At 43.1% G+C, this 18320-nt stretch overlaps 1 protein-coding gene across 1 annotated transcript in view; it reads left to right on the top strand.

The window, feature by feature from the left end:
• The window catches only part of Barx2 (BARX homeobox 2), a 69981-nt gene that overhangs the window by 18697 nt on the left and 32964 nt on the right, over positions 1-18320 (top strand). The gene's annotated exons all lie outside the window — the stretch shown is intronic.

Genomic DNA, 18320 nt, shown 5'->3' with positions numbered 1-18320 from the left:
ACCATCAGCCTCTTTGGAGAAGAGCATCTTGGCCTGATGCCGGTCTCATTAGAGGCCACCCATGTCTCAGCTCTCTGCTAGGACTGCTTTGCTCTGTAGTTTTGACATACTTGTGTTCCTGTCATGTGCTGCTTTGCTTCGTTCACTTTTGGGTGTCACATCAGTGTAACTGAGCATATTTTATGTGACTCACCTTTTCACCTAGTGTTGTATTTCCAAGGTTCCACCTTGCTCTTGTGTGTGGCAGTAATTCACGAATTTTCATTACACTGTATAGAGCACAAAAATACCATACTCTGTTTCCTCATCTTATTGATGGACTTTTGGAATATTTTCTGTTCTTTTTTTTTTTTTTTTTAATTGGTTTTTTGAGACAGGGTTTCTCTGTGCAGTTTTGGTGCCTGTCCTGGATCTTGCTCTGTAGACCAGGCTGGCCTCGAAATCACAGAGATCTGCCTGCCTCTGTCTCCCCAGTGCTGGGATTAAAGAAGTGCGCTGCCACCTCCTGGCTGTTTCCTGTTCTTTTTTTTTTTTCTTTTTCCGGAGCTGAGGACCGAACCCAGGGCCTTGCGCTTGCTAGGCAAGTGCTCTACCACTCAGCTAAATCCCCAGCCCCTCCTGTTCTTGTTATTGTACATATTGTTACTTGAAACTTCTTGTTAAATTCTCCCCCAGCTCGTTAACTTGAAGAGTCATTTAAATAAAATAATTTTTTCTACAGTTTATAATTGCCAATGGCAATTATATTCATTCTGAATACTCTAAGATACAGTTTTAACTTGGGGCACAGATTTACCAGTTACATAAGTTTATTTTTAGTTGGTTTATGGATTAATTTTTTTCTAGAATTGAACAATGACTTGTTTAATTTTTTTTTTTTTTTTTTTTTTTTGGTTTTTCGAGACAGGGTTTTTCTGTGTAGCTTTGCGCCTTTCCTGGAACTCACTTGGTAGTCCAGGCTGGCCTCGAACTCACAGAGATCCGCCTGGCTCTGCCTCCCGAGTGCTGGGATTAAAGGCGTGCGCCACCACCGCCCGGCCTTGTTTAATTTTATAAAGTAAATCAAAGCATTGATTAAAAAAAACACCAAAAGGTGTGTATTTAATAGTTAAGATGTTTATATTTCATAAAATGAATAAACTTAAAATATTAAATAGTCGGGGGTTGGGGATTTAGCTCAGTGGCAGAGTGCCTAGCAAGCGCAAGGCCCTGGGTTCGATACTCAGCTCCAAAAAAAAAAAAAAAAAAAAGAAAAAAAAATTAAATCGTGATAGAATGTGAAATACTTTCTTCTGAAAACTAAACATTAAGTAAGCTTTTCCATGCAGAACAACAAACAATATTACTATATAATATCCAAAAGATGATCTCTGTACCACACATTTATTAATAGACTGGAAAAGAAATTTAACTTTTCCACATTTTTTTCCAGTTAAAAAAGTAGACCCTAAAACCATTCTGGAATAATCTAGAGTTATGCAGAAGCACCGAGTTGGAGCAGAGGACCTATCCATGAGTCTGCTTTAACTGGAGAAGAAAAGAAATGTCCAGAGTAATGAAGTCATTTAATCAAGATCCCCGGGAGTCCTGCTGTGTGTCCTTTAAATGTGGTGCCTGAAAATAGTTCTGGGAATTTGTCATTTTTTCTCAGTTTGTCATTTTTTCTCAGTTTGAAAGCCACAGGCTTCTTCATATATAAGTATTTGCCTCCATGCAACTTCATCCGAATATTGAATATTATTTGAAGACACCAAGCCTCTAATACAGTCTCCGAGTCTTAGAGGTGTGAATATCACACCAAGTTTTCTCTGCGCTGAGCTGCAGGGTTCTCTGCTTTCTGGTGGTGACCATAGTTCCATTGTCTTACAACTTGCTCTCTACCAATGGTATTCCAGGCGAGCGCTGAGCACTGTTATGTCAACAGAGGCGCAGGCCTCTCCAGACAGTTTGTCCATCCTCTGTGTTGTGCCGGGTGGGGTGGAGTGGGGTGGGTGAGGGGATGGGGTGGGTGTGGTTGAGGCTTTTCTTCTTAAGGAAACAGCAGCTTTGCAAGGGAGCTCTTCAGGAGGACATTTGGATTAGCCTGGGTTAGTGGGAAGTGAGGGCCTCCATTTAGGGCTGGGTGTGAAGCTTTTCATAGTCTTGACATCCCCTAGCCCTCCCTGTCACACCCCTGGGGCCACCCCCCCACCCTCTGCCTGTGTCCTCATCCTGAAATAGCCATGGTTCAGCATGGAAGAAATGTAGTCCCTTAATCCCTCAGGAGCTGGTGCATGCTACATTTGCCAGTGGGGTGGGCTTTGCCTTTCTACTCTTTGAGGAGAAGTCTCCACATGCTTAAAATCTATTTAATTGAGAACGTTAGAGGAACGCAACCAGGCTTGGAGCTGGCTACCTCGGACTCGGCTGTGGACAAAACATTTCACTTCTGAGATAACTTTAAAAAAATCAACATGTACTTCTTTAGATTTTGCATGAGAAAGCCAGAGAACAGAGTGGGCAAGAGCCCAGAGACCCTACTGACTTTAGATGCATACTTCTGCAGCTTGAGCTCTGGGGTCACCAGCTTCTCAGTCCACTATGTTAATGGCTTTCATTGGCTCCTCCCTGCTAGGAAAGCTAAGCTTTCTTTGGGCAAAGGCCTACCTTCTTAATCTTTTGTCTCTAGCACATAGGGTGTATTTTGGCACCTAGACATTAAAAACTCTGCTTTTCTTGCTGTTGTTTGTTTTATCTTACTGGAGATCAAGGAAAGAGCTGGCCTTGGCTGGACAGGTACCCTCTCTCAGGGCTCTGTCCCCAGTCCTTACTGTGGATTTGAGCTTTGGTAAACTGCTGAGAATTATCTTTGCCTGATGGTTCTTGGCCTTTCCTTTCTTACTATGAACAATTCATAATTTCTCTTCCTTGACCTTTCCCTGATTCTTCTGTCCACGTGAACCCTTGCCAGGCTTGGGGTCCTCCGACTCTACATGTGCACTTTTCATATGTTGCTGCTCCCAACTTTTTTTTTTCTCCTTTTGGACTAAGTACTTAAAATATGCAGCTGGAGTTGTTGTCTGGAATGTTCTGCTTCAAATTTAAAATCCTTAATATTTAAGGCCTTATTTATAGACATTAAAGTGTCTGCTGGCTGTGTGTGTGTGTGTGTGTGTGTGTGTGTGTGTGTGTGTGTGTGTATTTAAATTCTCTAAGTTCATTTTGATTGTATTTCATCCTGAGGGATAATAGTTCATTTCAAGTTAATCTACAAGACTAAAGGGTAGCCTCTTTGGGTGGATGTGGGGGGATAGCTGTGAAGCGGCAGCTGTTAAGCGTGCATAGCAACTCTTCACAACAGCTTAAACATGAAAAAGAAATCAGAGTAATAGAATATGCTGGAATTTGATGGGGACACTGAAGGCGGTAGACAAGGACTGTCTCAGACCGGAACTCTTGAACCTTTGCCCCAGGATGTCCTAGGAGAAAGGCTGGTGGCATCCGCATCAGGGGCACTTACTCCTGGAACTGTATCTCCTGCCTCTGCCCCTAGTCTACTCTTTCCTTCTTCAATGAAACTTCTGGGAGAAGGACAGCATAGTTGGTGTCACCTTACTTAGCGTCCTATAAAGAATAATCATGGAACCCTTTAAAGCCTTCAGAGATAAGATGATATACCAAGAAACAGGGAACATAAAACCCTCAGCACCTAATGTGCGTAACTGCAATTAAACACGTTTTTACGAGAGAGTCTGGCCTTTGCTTGGCAGATAGTGGAAAATTCCCTGGGAAAATCATAGCATTTAAGAGCGCTAACCCACTTGGAAATGAAATTATTAGTGAGCTCATTTGCCTCTTTTAACGTGCAGGAAATTGTCTAAGCATTGCAGGGTTTTAAAAAACATTTATTCAAAATCAAGTTTCAAAGACATTAATAAAGAAGTTACAGTGCAGAGCGGCTTCTCTGCTCAGAAAACCTTGAGTCCAAAAGGCACAAAACCTCAAAGTTTTAAGAAGTAACAAAACACCCAAGAGCTTTGAGATTGTAGAGTGGTGATGGGGCTGGAGAATAGCTTGGAGGTTAAGAACACTGTTCTTCTGGAGGACCTGGGTTTAGTTCCCAGCACCCACATCAGGTGCCTTCAGCTCAGGGTATCATCAGCTGCACCAGCTCCAGGGCCCTCTTCTGGCCTCCACAGCACCCACATCATGTAATGCGGGCACATAGACCACAAATATACACATTAATAATAATAATAATAACAACAGTAATGATGATAATAATAGTAATAGGTTGTAAATGTTTTAGATTTTTGGGTTAGAGATGCTCAATTGGTAAATTCTACGAAAATATTAAATCTGAAATACCTCTGGTCCCAAGCATTCTGGATAAGGGACACTCAACCCATATCTACATGAAAAAAACCTCATTGAATTGAATCCAACTCCAAAAAGATAGAGTGATCTTACTTCTTGACTAAAACAATGAAAAGCTAATGGCCTTTATTAATTCAACTAAAGCTTACAAAAATGTCCTTGCTCCTGACTCCCACTGTGCAAGAAGTGAAAATGGAACATCAGCATCTAAATCCCGCTGTTCTCTCACAGGAGATGCAGGTGAGTGGGTCTGAAGAGACCATGTCAACACCTTCTGACAGATCCCATGTTGGGAGGTGGATGTGCTGAGGGGGCATTGAAATCCCACTGGGACTTGGAACAGTGAGGGAATGTAGCTAGCTTGAAGTTGAGCCTACAGGACAATCGACTGGTTAGAATGAGTGCCCCACGAGAGGCAGAAGCTTTCTAACTGCGTGCCCTTTTTCCTGAGTGGGATAGCGAATATAAACCAACACTGTGGTGGTTGAGGATCTCAAAGCTTTTAGGCTATTAACTTTTTATTTTTTATCACTAGTCCTTACACGGTGTCATAAATGTCCCATATAAAAAATATAAGTGGAGTCTGAGTGATAATATAGTTGCAAATGTGTATTTCCATGGTATGTTTGTAAACTTGTATTGATGTTTGTGGGTACAAGATGACACAGTGAGTCATATGTTCAAATCCTTACTTACTGCTACTTCATGAATTTCAATTTATTTTTCTTTTTGACCATAGATGCCTTGAAGGGTCACAATAGTATCTATATGTTTCGATGAAACTTTGGCTTTGTTCTTTACCAGGAACAGAGGGGCTCACTTGACCTGTGACATTTACTCATAACATTGTAATGAGTCCCTAGAGTGACATGGCTAGGTTGTTTCTCCTTTGAACTCTTCCCCCCTCTTGTACAGAGATATCAACCTCATTGCAGAAGTCCTTGATGTACACATCAACTAAGAAACAGAAAATCCAAAAGAAGAGTTTTTAGGTGCTCCAAACAGTCTCAATAAATGTTCTGTGATTTAAATTTCAGAGTTTAAAAATCCACAGCTTATAACAAAGCATTAGAATCGTAGTTGCAAGCTAGATGTAGTAGCACAAGCCTTAAAGGCCAGCACTCGGGAGGCAGAGGCAGGCAGATCTCTGAGTTTGAGGCCACCCAAGTCTACAAAGTGAGTTTCAGGAGAGCTAGGACCACACAGAGAAACACTGTTTCAAAAAATGTAACAAAACAAAACAGAATCCTTGTTGCAGCTGATGAATAAAAAATTCTGTATTATTGCTGTTCCCATTGGAATTTGAGAGTTTCGTGTTTGAGTAATTTTTATTTTGAGTCACACATCATTTGAATATGTATTAGTTCACCTTGTGTAGAGTAGAGTTTAGAGTCATTGGTAAAAGCTGAGTGTAAGTTCCATTCTCTACAATAATGGGCTACATAATGACATTTCTGCTAATGACTGACTCCATATACAGTTGTGATGCCATAAGACTGTGTTTCCTAATGACACTGTAGCTGTCTTTGGATAATCACACTATACTGTTTGCACAGGGAACTACCTGGCTGTGATGAGGTGAGAGCAGGGGTCTGTTGAGCTGTGAACTTGTTCTTCCATAACACAGTGGCTCAGAGAAAACACTGTGCGCTACTTTATCTACCTAAGCTACCATTGTGGGTTTGTAATTCAGCCCCAGAGTTATTGTCAAAGAGAGAAGCATGACCATTACTCTGTAGTTTAAAAGAACATCTCGACAACCTTGTCCATCAGCTCATGTCTGTCCACAGTAGCCAACCAGTGTTGCATCTGCATCTTTCCCCAGATCTGTAGGCTTTCCGGAGGTGTACTTCATGATTTGTTATCATTTGGAGAACTTTCCTCATAGGAAGACATTCAGGTTGATCAGAGCTCACACTGGCTAATAGCTGGGAGAGCTGACAGGACAAATTTGACTCAGCTGGCTACTTTTCCTTTGAAGACAGAGAGCTGGTTCTTTGGTTAGAACCACAGACCTTACACCAGAAAGATACTTAGGATTCCTCTCATAAACATTTTGATTTGGTGGAGGTGAAATAGAAGTGAGGTCAGTTCCAGAAACATTCATCAAGAGCTTCCTTTTCACAGGGTTGGAGAAGCAGTTAGAAGGATGAATTACCCCCTACAGAGCTTTCTGACTAATAGAGGGAGGGGTACAAGCAAGTAAGAAGTCAGCTCGGATACCCAGGAAAGCTCTGCCTGGGAGGCAATAAGCAGGGAGGCATGCTCGAAGTGCAGAGGAAGTGGATTGGCCCAGAGTGCCCAGAAGGGAGCAGGAAAAGGCTTTAGAACGCTTTGTGGATGAGCAACCCAGACATGACTGAAGGATGGATAAGAATTAGCAAAGCGAATGAGATGATGAGGTGAAGCAGGAAATAAACCTTCTGAGAAAAGAGAAAATGTCACCAAAGGGGAAGTGGCTTGAAGCAGCACATACATTTAGGAGTCCAGGTAAGTCCATGGAATTTGAAGTTTTATAAGGAGAAAATATTGAGGGGTGCGATTGGAAAGGAGGGGCCCAAGCCATGTTGTAAGGCTCTGGAGAAACATGAAAATGACTTAAGAAAGGGAAAAATATGACTGGAGTTGTATTTAAGAAAAATGTTTTTGAAAGATGACCTTGACAAGGATAAGAGTGATGATGGGAGAATCCATTTGGAGGCGTTTGGAGGCTCCTACCAACACGCAGGCAAGAGACGAGGAGGCAGGTTGAGTTCTAGCACTTACCAGGAAGGAGAGGCTGGGAGCCTGAGCAAACCCAACTGGAGGATAAAAAGAAAACCAGTCAAATATCAGGGCCCCACTGGATAAAGACGGATGGGGCTACTACCAAACTACAGGTCAGGGTTGAGCAGCACCAGCAGCTTGTAGGGACTGCAAACTCACCCTCCGTGCTTGGAGGTGTTACTGGAATCTAGAACTAGTTGTTGATGACCTTGACATACCATTTAATTGGAATGGTTGGGACAAAGAAGCATTACTGAAAATTTACTAGGAATGAGAAAGTAGAGACAATAGAGTCTTAAGAAACTCCGTGACAGCAGGAGAAAGGGGCAGTCGTTAGAGATGGATGTAAGTTAAGAAACACATTTTTATTATGACAGCAGAGCAACCTCCTTAGTCCATAGGAAAATAGAGAGTTTGGGCCTTATGAAGAACTTGGAAGATGGATGTCCAAGGGATCAAGTTCAAGATGATAATAAAAATGCCTTTATTTATATTAAAACTATTGCAGGCTTCAGTAGTTTGACCATGGGCTTTCTGTAGTTAAGAAAAAGTGGTTGTATTGATTATAGATTGGCATACAGGAGGTGGAGACAGAACAAGAAATAGCAACTAACTCTAGCCAGAAGTTTATATATAGTAAGTAATGCAAGCTTGATGTATTTGACCCAAATTACCCAGGACTCCTTGTATGTAAAGGTTTGTAATGAGCATCATCAGCATTTAATAAAATATATAAGTTATTGTTTATTGATGAAACATTACCAAACATGCAGAAGACCGGTGACTTTACACAGAAGTGTGTGAGCAAGTATGAATCACTGTAGTGTGGGCTGACATGAAGTAACTGCTGCTACCCAGGGGTGAGGCCTGGCTCTGTCTTGTGTTGCATTGAGAAATGTCGGTGTACATTAAGAACAGCTTGTTGTTCGAGAGGGACAGCCCTCATGTGGCTCTCAGTGTGATAAAGTGGTCAAATGACTTAGCCACTTTGAGCGTTTGTTTCTTCATTTCTAAAAAAGGCATGCTAATACCCACTCTACAGGGTTGCCATGGTGACCAAATGGGCAAGTGTGTATGCAGACTGTCAGGTGTGCCACATGAGTACCCGCAGACACGATGCCCAACAGCTGTTTGAATGATGTGTGAGTGAATGCAAGAATCACTGGATGACTAGGCAGCCACTTATATTGGAATGTCACAACTTCCCCAGCTCCCTCCACCCCCCAAAAAAAGAGTTCAGGGAAGCATTCTTCTGTTTATAAGATTTCATGATGAAAAAAAAATGAGCTATTTATGAAAAGCACTTTTATGAAATGAAATGTTTTGGAAGCTGAAGGAATAATTCACTGAGTTTGTACGTACTGAGTAGATGTTGGTGGTGAGATGGTCAACTGGATGTTTAACTCTTCCCACCCCCCTCAGGTTCCTAGTAGGTTCTCTACATGAGAAATAGGCCTGTCAGCCAACAGATTGCTAATTAAATCCCTAGCACATATAAGTCACCATAATTCATCAGGAAGAACCAGAATAAACAGCGGAGGGCAGAAGGTCTACCAAAGGGACGAGATGCTGGGAAGGAGAATTAGGCTGAGGGCCCAGCAGTGCTGCGAGGGAGCTGCTCAGAGGAAGAGGAGCACTGCTGTGAACACAAAGATGTGCAAATGCATCTTTGGAGGAGAAACCAGCCCTCGCCTTCAAAAACCCTTGGAAGGAGATGCCCCAGGTAGTTCTGGAGCTGGAGGCCACCTTCCCTCTGCTCTGCCGTCATACAGACCTGCTTTGCTCGGCCTCTAGGTTTCCTAGTTGGAACTGTCATCATCATTTACTTAGAAGTGGCTTCTACCTCTTCCCTACAGAAGAAGTGGTGGGTGGAACATGGGTGGGTACAGGAGGGCAGCGTGGCAAGCTTGCTTTCCTGGTGGAAATTGCGGGTTCCTGTGCTGGATCGCCTTGAAAGTTTCGTGTGAAAGGTGGATCTGCCGTGGATGTCATTTCAGGTTTACTCAACAGGAAGCGCTGGTTTCTCAGCCTATACTCTTGGACCATTTCATATGCATAGGACGTATGTCCTACCACCTTTGGCCACAGTCCCCAATTAGCCCTCCAGGAGAGTTTCCCTGCTAGTCTGATTGTACTAAGTGTGTTGTACCCTGCTTCCATACTGCACAGCCGTTTTACGGTTACCATGCTGCCAACTGGTGTCTCCTGCTGTAGATGGCAGGTGGAATCACCAGAACCTGGTTGAGAAAGCAGTGGCCTAGCAGTCACCCTGCTTCTTGCTGATGGAGTCCTTGGTCATTTCCATGGCTATGAAGTCTGTGTCAAAATTCAACTTGTCTTTTTCCTACATGGAAAGGTCAGCAGATGTAAGGACAAATTTGAAACAAGGGTCAGGGCCCTAACCTGTTCTACATAGCGATTGGATGGAAGACACAATTCTTATGTATCTCATCCTGAAATTTTCCAAAGGAAAAGAACTATTGAGACCCAAAGTCACACCTGCCACAAAGCCCCCCCGCCTTTTTTTTTGGTTATGGTGTTGATTGTTATGGCTATTTCCATAACTCCAAGCAAACCCTAGGCAGCTTGAAGAAGGCAGTAGGTATGGCACAGGCTGATGAGATGAACAATGCACCATTCATAGCTCACAAGGGCATGCTTGTCTCCGGAGCCAACCAAAATGGTGATGGATATAAATGTCACCCTACAGTTTTGCTTGAGGTGATTAGAACCAATTAAGAGGATGACATTGTAGAAAGGGGGAGCAAAATGCCCCAGAAGGTGCCAGCTCTTTCCTTTGGGCCCAAGAGAGAAAGCGAGTGCTTGCCACCTTCCCGAGTCTGCCTACAAACGGCTGGCTGGATAACCTTTAGTTTGCCGGTTGACCTTTGCAGGCCTTTTCTTTTTAACCCCACCCCTTTGGGTTCATAAAGCAGTGTGGTGCTATGTGCTCTGAGATAGGAATATGGCCTCGACAAACCTGGTGTGAAATGCTGTTTCTTTTGAGAGTTTCAATGTTATTCCATGGTTCACTCCCAGGGGAGCGGAAGTATGTCCATCTGGTGTGAGCAGTGAAAGGAGGGTCCCAACAGGTGCCGCCACAAGCCTGCTGCTGGGGAGCCAGGCCAGGGCCGAAGCAGCCTCATTTTGATCTTTGCTTATGTGCAAGGCTGGAGTGGAGCACTCTCCCAAGCTGGTTAGGGACTCTTTGATGTGCCTGTGCTTAACAGGCAGAACTCTCTTCTCTCTTTCCTCTAAGGACGAAAATAAACAGACAAGCTGGGTTTGCGGACAGCTGCATAAACAGTGCAGTTTGGAAGTATGCAGAGAGTATGCGGGTTGTATACACATTTGTGCATGGATGCTCTCCATCCCCGTCTGTCTTTTGCATCCCTGGGATCATAGCTTGATCTAGGGGAGATTTCTTTCTAATGCAGGGAAATCCAGGCCCTTTTATGATCTGAGGGGTTTAAGGTCTCAGAACATTGGGCCATTTCTCTTGGCCGTGGATCATTTCTGAGATGTCACAACTACATAAGGCCTAGGATTGCCAGTGGGTTCTACTTAGGATTTCTTTAATTGACCTTTTTATCACAAATAGGCTTTAGATGGTTTTGCACAACTGTAAGCTAGTTGTATGCACTCTGAGCACAGTAGAGCCAGGTTATGTGTATTAACTGCATTTTTTACCTGCATTATTACAACTCATATTGGTTTTGTTGGGACAGAATACCCTAAATTGAGATCCTCTTTAATATGCCAAAAGGCTTCCAACACTCAGGGCAGAAGCATGAGGTGCTTTTCTGGGTGTGGTGAGTATAAACTTGGATGTTGGAATTTGCAAAGCTGAGCCCAAACTTTCCTTTCCTTTCCCTTCTCCCTCCCTCCCTCCCTCCCTCCCTCCCTCCTTCCCTCCCTCCCTTCTTCCCTCTCTCTCAAGAGTCTCTTTCTTTTGACTTAATGGGATTGCCACTTGCTTCCTTACACAGAGCCTTCTCCAGGCTCTGGAGAAACCTCTCTCTTCTCTCCCACCAGTCTCCAGAGGCCATGCCGACTTTCTTTCTCTTTTGTGATCTGCTTCTTCACTAATACATTTAGCCCAGGCCATTATTCCCAGATCTGGCATCCTAATGGGTGATCCACCCTCACACTGAATGATGATAGAAAGGATTAAATTTTGGGATAATGCACTAGGCGGCGGTGGCGCACGCCTTTAATCCCAGCACTCGGGAAGCAGAACCAGGCGGATCTCTGTGAGTTCGAGGCCAGCCTGGTCTACAGAGCGAGATCCAGGTTAGGCACCAAAACTACATGGAGAAACCCTGTCTCGAAAAACCAAAAAAAAGAAAAAAAATTTGGGATAATGTTTATGATAGGATGACAAGTTCAGGCGTTCCCTGTGGGACCTCGGGAGATCATAGAAGAAGCTGTGACTTGGAAAAGGTCACACAATTTGAAAACTTAGAAATTAGATTTTGTATCTCAACACAAGTCTCCACTTACCTTCCATGACTTTTCCTCTCTAACCTATTATGGACATTTTTGTATTTTAGCCTCCACCCTGAGGTCCCCTTCTGCCTGGAATGCTTTCATGCCTTGTCTGCTGGTCAAAAATCTTTTCAGAGTCCAGCTTATTTGCCATCTTCTATCAGGACACTCCAGGCAGATGGCTTCACTCTTTCTTTTTTGTTTGTTTGTTTGTTTGTTTTTTCGAGACAGTGTTTCTCTGTGTAGTTTTGATGCCTGTCCTGGATCTCGCTCTGTAGATCAGGCTGGCCTTGAACTCGCAGAGATCCACCTGTCTCTGCCTCCCAAGTGCTGGGATGAAAGGCGTGCGCCACCACTGCTGGGTGGTTTCACTCTTTCTAATGAATATCTAGAACACTTAACATTACTGATTCTGCTTGCTTGACTTAATCCCAGAATTCGAGAGCCTGAAGCAGGGAACTGTCATGAACTGAAGGCCAGCCTGTGCTACATAGTTAGATCCAGTCAATCCTGGGCTACAGAGTAACTCATTGTCTCAGAAAAATAACCAAAAAAGTAAATGGATGGTATTAACCTCTGACAACCACATATTCATCTAATATCACCTGTGTCCATAAATCTTAAATGAAGATGCAAAGAGATCTTCATTAATAAGACTCATATAAATATTTAATCCTCATGATAATCTCATGGAATAGGTTTTTTCTTTCTTTAACTTTTTTCCTCATTTCATTTTAGAAAATCAGGCCTCAAAGACATCAATTCCTTCTGAGCTATCCAACTTGTTGGTGCCTGAGTCTGAGCTCAAATTCAGGTCTGTCTGACTCCAAAACCATGTTTGAACTGGTGAACTGCGCTTTCCTCTGGAATAGAAGACAAAGCCTAGCCAGGCTAGTGGGGGAGATGGGTCTGCAAGTTCCATTGCAGTGACAGCCACTGTGGGAGAGGCACCTGCTGTGAGCGTCCCCAGGGAAGCCGAGGAGTGAGGACATTGCAAGACATTTCACCAGTGAGAGGAGAGGGGCTGTGTAGGACCGACTCACAGTTCTTCTCACGCTGTGCTGACCATCCTCACCATTGATCCCCCTGGAACTATCCCTTTTCATGGTCTTAGCAGAGGAAAACCTGTTTTCACAGTCAGCTGGGACACTGACCTTCAGTTTTGGCACCCGTATAAAATAGAGGGCGTGGTGGTAAGGATGGAGATAAAAATGATGATAGGCCAAGAGAGCACATGAAAGGCTAAAGAACTAGGGCTATAGATTTTGTAAATAAGAAAAAAAAAATTAGGTCAAGGGGCTGGAGAGATGGCTCAGTGGTTAAGAGCATTTGCTGCTCTTGTAGAGGACCTGAATTTGGTTCTCAGCACCCACATGGAAGCTCACCACTCTCTGTAACTTCAGTTCCAGGGGGACCTGGCCCCCATTTCTGGGCTCTGTGGGCACTAGGCACACATGTGGTGTACATATGTACCTGCAGGCAAAACACTCATAGACATTAAAAAATAGGTTAAGTATGAAATTGCTGAAGAATAAATAGATTATATTCTAATTAAAATTGGGTTGAAAATGTAGCCATGAGTTTTCCCTGCTGTTAATGAAGACTCAGCTTGTTTTGGCTGTCTTGAACTATAGCCACACTCTACCCTCCATTCGTCTATACTCCACAGGCACCTGCTATGGCATTTTCCATGTTGTGTTTATTATAACACTCTGTAGAGAAAAACCAGGAAAGCACTGAGGGAGCATCTAATGAAAAATCTGACAGTATCTACAGGAAGTATGTTCTTGGATTTTCTCTGCACAAACGTGTTTTTCACATGTTCTCTGTTGTAGACTCTCTGAGTCCTAGAGCCTGTTAGTATATAGACCAAGATGTCACTTGATTTAGTATTCTATATACTGTAGGGCCTTTATTCTCAGGTCACCATGCTGGATGGCAGCCTCTGCTTGTGTGCAGCTGGTGTGGAGGACTCCAGCTTCTCTGTCTGTGTAGTCACCAGGCACCTTCACAGGACACATTTGATGAGACTAAGCCTCATCTATTTTACGGCTTTCTTGGACTATAATCATCCCAAATCTTACCTTTCATTCAGCTTTACTTTACAGGCAGCCGCTAAGGCATTTTCCATGTTGCATTTATTTATTAGATACATTTATGTGACAAGCCATGGGTATCTATGAACTATTAAGCTTTTTCCTATGTACTGTTATTCTAAGATATAACCCATGGACTAAAGTATGTTTCTAGGTTCTAGTTGAGTCCAATAGGGAAGACAAACAGAAATAACCAAAATATCGTGTTGAATGCTATGATGAAAATGCACACAACATGGGTTTTTCCCTGACTACAGAGGAAAACCCTTATTTCTCACTTACAGTGGAAGAGGGCCAGAGAAGCATTTCTGGGTCTGGTATATTGGCTAGAACTTGGAATGCAAAAGCTTCCACTAGTACCCCATTTCCTCAAGATTCCATCATGTCTCAGTAGTGCCACAAGCTGGTGACCAGGCCCCAACACATGGATCTGCAGCATGTTTACAGATGACTATGACATATTTAGATGGTGCCCAACACTGCTGTTGAGATTTTCCAGTGTTTGCTTTTTGCTTTACTCTTCTTAGTGTATTTGATAGTTATATGCTTTTAATTTACTTCTTATTTATTTGTCTATTCATTTATTCTTAAGATGGAGTCCTGCTGGCTAGTCTAGGCTGGTCCTGAACTTGTGATCCTCCTGCTTCCTTCTCCTGAGTGCTTGGGTTAGAGGCATGACCCAGCATGCCCAGTTTACTGCCTATGTTATTTTTATTTTTTCAACTCTACCTTTGGAAACACTGGGGTTTTGTTGTTGTTGTTGTTTGTTAGACATAAATTAAAACATTAACTGTCATCTATCTATCTATCTATCTATCTATCTATCTATCTATCTATCTATCATCTATCTTCTATCTGTTGTGTATGTGGAGATGTGCATAAGCCATGGCACATGAGAAAAGGTCAGAGGTTTATTTGTGGGAATTGGTTCTTTCCTTCTACTGTATGGGTTTGGAGAGTGAACTTAGGGCGTTAGGCTTGGCAGCAAGTGTCTTTTTCCTGCTGAGACATCTCACTGGCCCCAGCTATCATATTTTTGTGTTCTAAAAGTTTGTCCTTATCCTCTAATAGTTCCTTCTATAAATAAAATAGCATTCTATTTCATGAATATGAGAAACTTCTCATTTCTCTGAGGATGTTAATGAGTTTTCAGTTTTTCTTCTACTTCCCCGAATTGTCTTTAATTGCACCAATCTCCCTTTTCTCCCTATTTTATTTTTGACTTTCATGTTCAAGGCTTGCTTCAATGTTTAATCACTTGGGCTGTGTCTTTTTATACCAGAATGGAACTCGAAGCCACTGAGTGGGAAGGCTGTGTGTACAAGAATGGCTGTGTGCACACCCCCTCACCAGGTGTGCTCCCCTGTGGGGTGTCCAGGCACGGGGAAGGCAGTCCAACTGGGGGACACACAGAATTATCAGGGCTAGTAGATCTTTTGCCAAGGCTGTCCCCCCCCCCGCCCCCCGAGAAGGCTCCCATAGATTTCTGTTGGAAGGTGGCCTGAGATGTGTCTAATGGGTCAGGAGAGCAGAACCCCAGCAGGGTTCATATTAAGGCTCTGCACACAGACACCCAGCGAACCTGCCTGCTCTATGCTCCACCTTGCTTTGTGGAGTCTAGAGTCCTTATGGATCCTGGAACGTTGAAACAACAATATCTTCACAACATAAGCTGTGTGGCTGCATTCTAACGTGTCTGAATTATTACAAGATTCTTTCCAAGTAAGTTCTTGGACAGGCTTGAAGTCGATCTGTGCTAGACAGATCTAGGCTCTCAGTACAGCAATAGCATGCTGAATGGAGAGGGGGTATTAGAGACATGCGCAGGGGATGCAGCTGAGGATAAAACGGATGAGGAGTCATGGGCAGCATATAGCACTGAAGTTTTCGGGGAGCTTGCTTGGTTAGCAAGTCTGTAACTGAGGTGTGGGCCCGTGTGTTCGATGGAACCAGGGAGAACAGAAAAAGCTGAGATGAAGTCCACACAAAGGTATGTTTGGAGAGAGGAAGCTCACTAACATGAAGACAGGGACCAAGAAGCTTCACTGCAGTCCGCAAGCTTAGCATTAGTCTCTCCACAAGAATTGTATGATTTGAGCTTGATGGGAAATCACTTCTCAGCTCTAGCTGCACAGTGCAATCAATAGGACCCACCACATGCCAGTTAATCAGAAGTCCTGGGTGTGAGGCCTGGGGATTACTGTTTGTTAAAAGTTCTTTGGGTCATTTTGATTTAGAACTATAATGAAACCCGTAGGAGAGGCAGAGTCTTACGGAAAAGAATAAGATAAGAAGTGATCCGTCGGAGCTCGTAACTTAACACTCAGGATCTAAGTTATAGTATGAGATGTCTGTAAATCACAAATAGGCAGCTTATGAAATGTAATATAGGAGTTGACAAGATGGCTTGGCTAGTAGATGTTCTTGCTCATCCAGCCTGAGGACCTGGGTTTGATCCCTGGGACCCACGTGGTGGAAAGGGAGAGCTGACTCTGCAAGTCATCCTCCGGCTTCCACGCACGCACTGTGGCACACACTCCTTCATACACAAGAAGAAATAAACGGAAAGAAATTCTTCTAAAAGTGAAAAAAAATATACTCATGTGGATGAGCTTGGAAGAGGGAGCTAGCTGTCTTTATAGTTGGGATGGTTGGATAATGCCTCCTAACGGAGGGCTAGTTTTGTGCCTGGTCTGAAATATGTTCTGAAGCAGAGACAACAGTCCATATTCTGAAGAAATTTCTATTTTAGATTGAGGACAGTAAGAATAACAAGCTCGAAGAAATGGAGATAGTTGATGCTAAATTATGTTTGCGAATTTGAATGCAAAAAGAATTTGAAGATAGTTCGGCTATGTTTGGAAAAAGTTCCTAGTTGCACATCTAATTTGAGTTTTGTCATAAAGAACTCCAGAGAATAGCTTAGTAACTTAAGCAGGGACCAACGAGCATTTCCGTTTCCCAGTGAGCACTGCTCTAAACATTTACACAGGGCGTCTCTTACTTTCCAGGAGACATGCGTTATTGTTATTATCTCTGTTTTGCAGGTGGAGAAGCCAAGGCTTATCAGTTGGAGTTTTACTCTGAAGTGGGGCTGTGTGGCTCTCATTCTGGGCCTGTCAGCACCATTGGCAGAACCAGAGTAGGCAGAGGAGAGGCCAGTGTGGATCATGTGCTTTCTGAACCATGACTTGATGACCCGTTAGTGCCAATAAATACCTCCATCTTAGCTTTTGAGACGGATCTCTCACTGAACCTGGAGTTGGCTAAGCTCCCCCCGTGCAGGAGTTGCAGATATGCGCCACGCCTGGCTTTTTCCGTGGATGCTGGGGATCTGAACTCAGATCCTCGCGCTTGTGTGGCGAGCACTCTATCCACTGAGCCATTTCCCACGCTGACAGTTTGTCAAGAGCTTCCACTGCCATTCCCCAGAACTCAGTTTTATGTTTTGGATACTGTGGAATACTTGAAGGTTTTTGAGGCGGGTAGGAAGAGATGGAAAGCATTGTTTTGAAAGACAATAAAGGAAATCCCAGAGACAGTTAAAAAGGTCAGTTAAAAGGAGATCTCCGTAGTCAAAGCGTGAAGGCGGAGAGACCTGAGCAGGTGGGAATGGAAGGGCAGGAAAGAGCAGAAAAGGTTCAGACAGCACGTGTGAGGCTGACACTCCTGTGTCTTCCTACACTGTAGTAAGCAGGGAGGTCTTAGAGTTGAGACTAGATATTCTTCACAGACTTTTAAGAAAAAGGTAAACAGCTTTTCCTAGCTGGTGTAAATTCTGTCTTAGTTCTAGGCTTATCAGGACTACATGACCTTTGATTCAGCTCAGTGTTGTGTATAATTGAATTTTGGCCTCTGTGACTAAGCTATTTTATATGCCTTATCTAAGAAGTTCTGAGATAAAGGGATTATGTTAATTAAATACAATCAGATTCTGATGCCGGACTCTGACAATATTTCTCAACAGGACAGTAAATTGTTTTCTTATTTCCTTGTTTTCTTTTTTTTTTTTTTTTTTGTTAATTATAGCTAACAAGTTAAATACACCTCTTTCTTGAGGAACTCCAAACCATTGTCTACCAAACATCATCTTCTCGGAGTCTAGGGAAAGAAACATCTGCACATCCTTTCCTGGGCTCCCATGGTGCTCTATTTCTGTATCTCACCAGTGCCTTTAAATGTGTTAGCATGGCATGCAAATGACCTCAGTGGGGAGAACCAGGCAGTGAATCAGGGTGTGTTTATACCTCTCTTGTGATTGTAGTCATGTGTTAGCTTGAGAAAGACCCTGGGCCTTGATTACTCCTATCAAAGGTATGTGGAGCTGCTACCTGAACTAGGTGTGAGAAATTCAAATGCATTCTTACTAATGATTTTCATAAGGGCTAAAGAGTTTAGGCCAAAAATAATTAAAGTGAACAATAGTCCTGTCAACAACACTCCCAAATAATGAGATAGCAATTATTCAATGAGTGAGCTCATTGTCCTTTTTGGCTCCAGGCAGCAAGCATCTCCCATGATAACTGGTGCTCACTTACACCTTTACTTCCTACTACTCTTTTAATTTTGATCTGTTTAACTTTCGTTGGTTTCTACTTAGTTGTCAGTTTTTTA

This window comes from Peromyscus californicus, unplaced genomic scaffold, assembly GCF_007827085.1.
Source record: "Peromyscus californicus insignis strain IS unplaced genomic scaffold, ASM782708v3 Scaffold_11__1_contigs__length_118956290, whole genome shotgun sequence".
Classification (NCBI taxonomy): Eukaryota; Metazoa; Chordata; class Mammalia; order Rodentia; family Cricetidae; genus Peromyscus; species Peromyscus californicus.
This window is presented reverse-complemented; position numbering and strand designations above follow the sequence as displayed.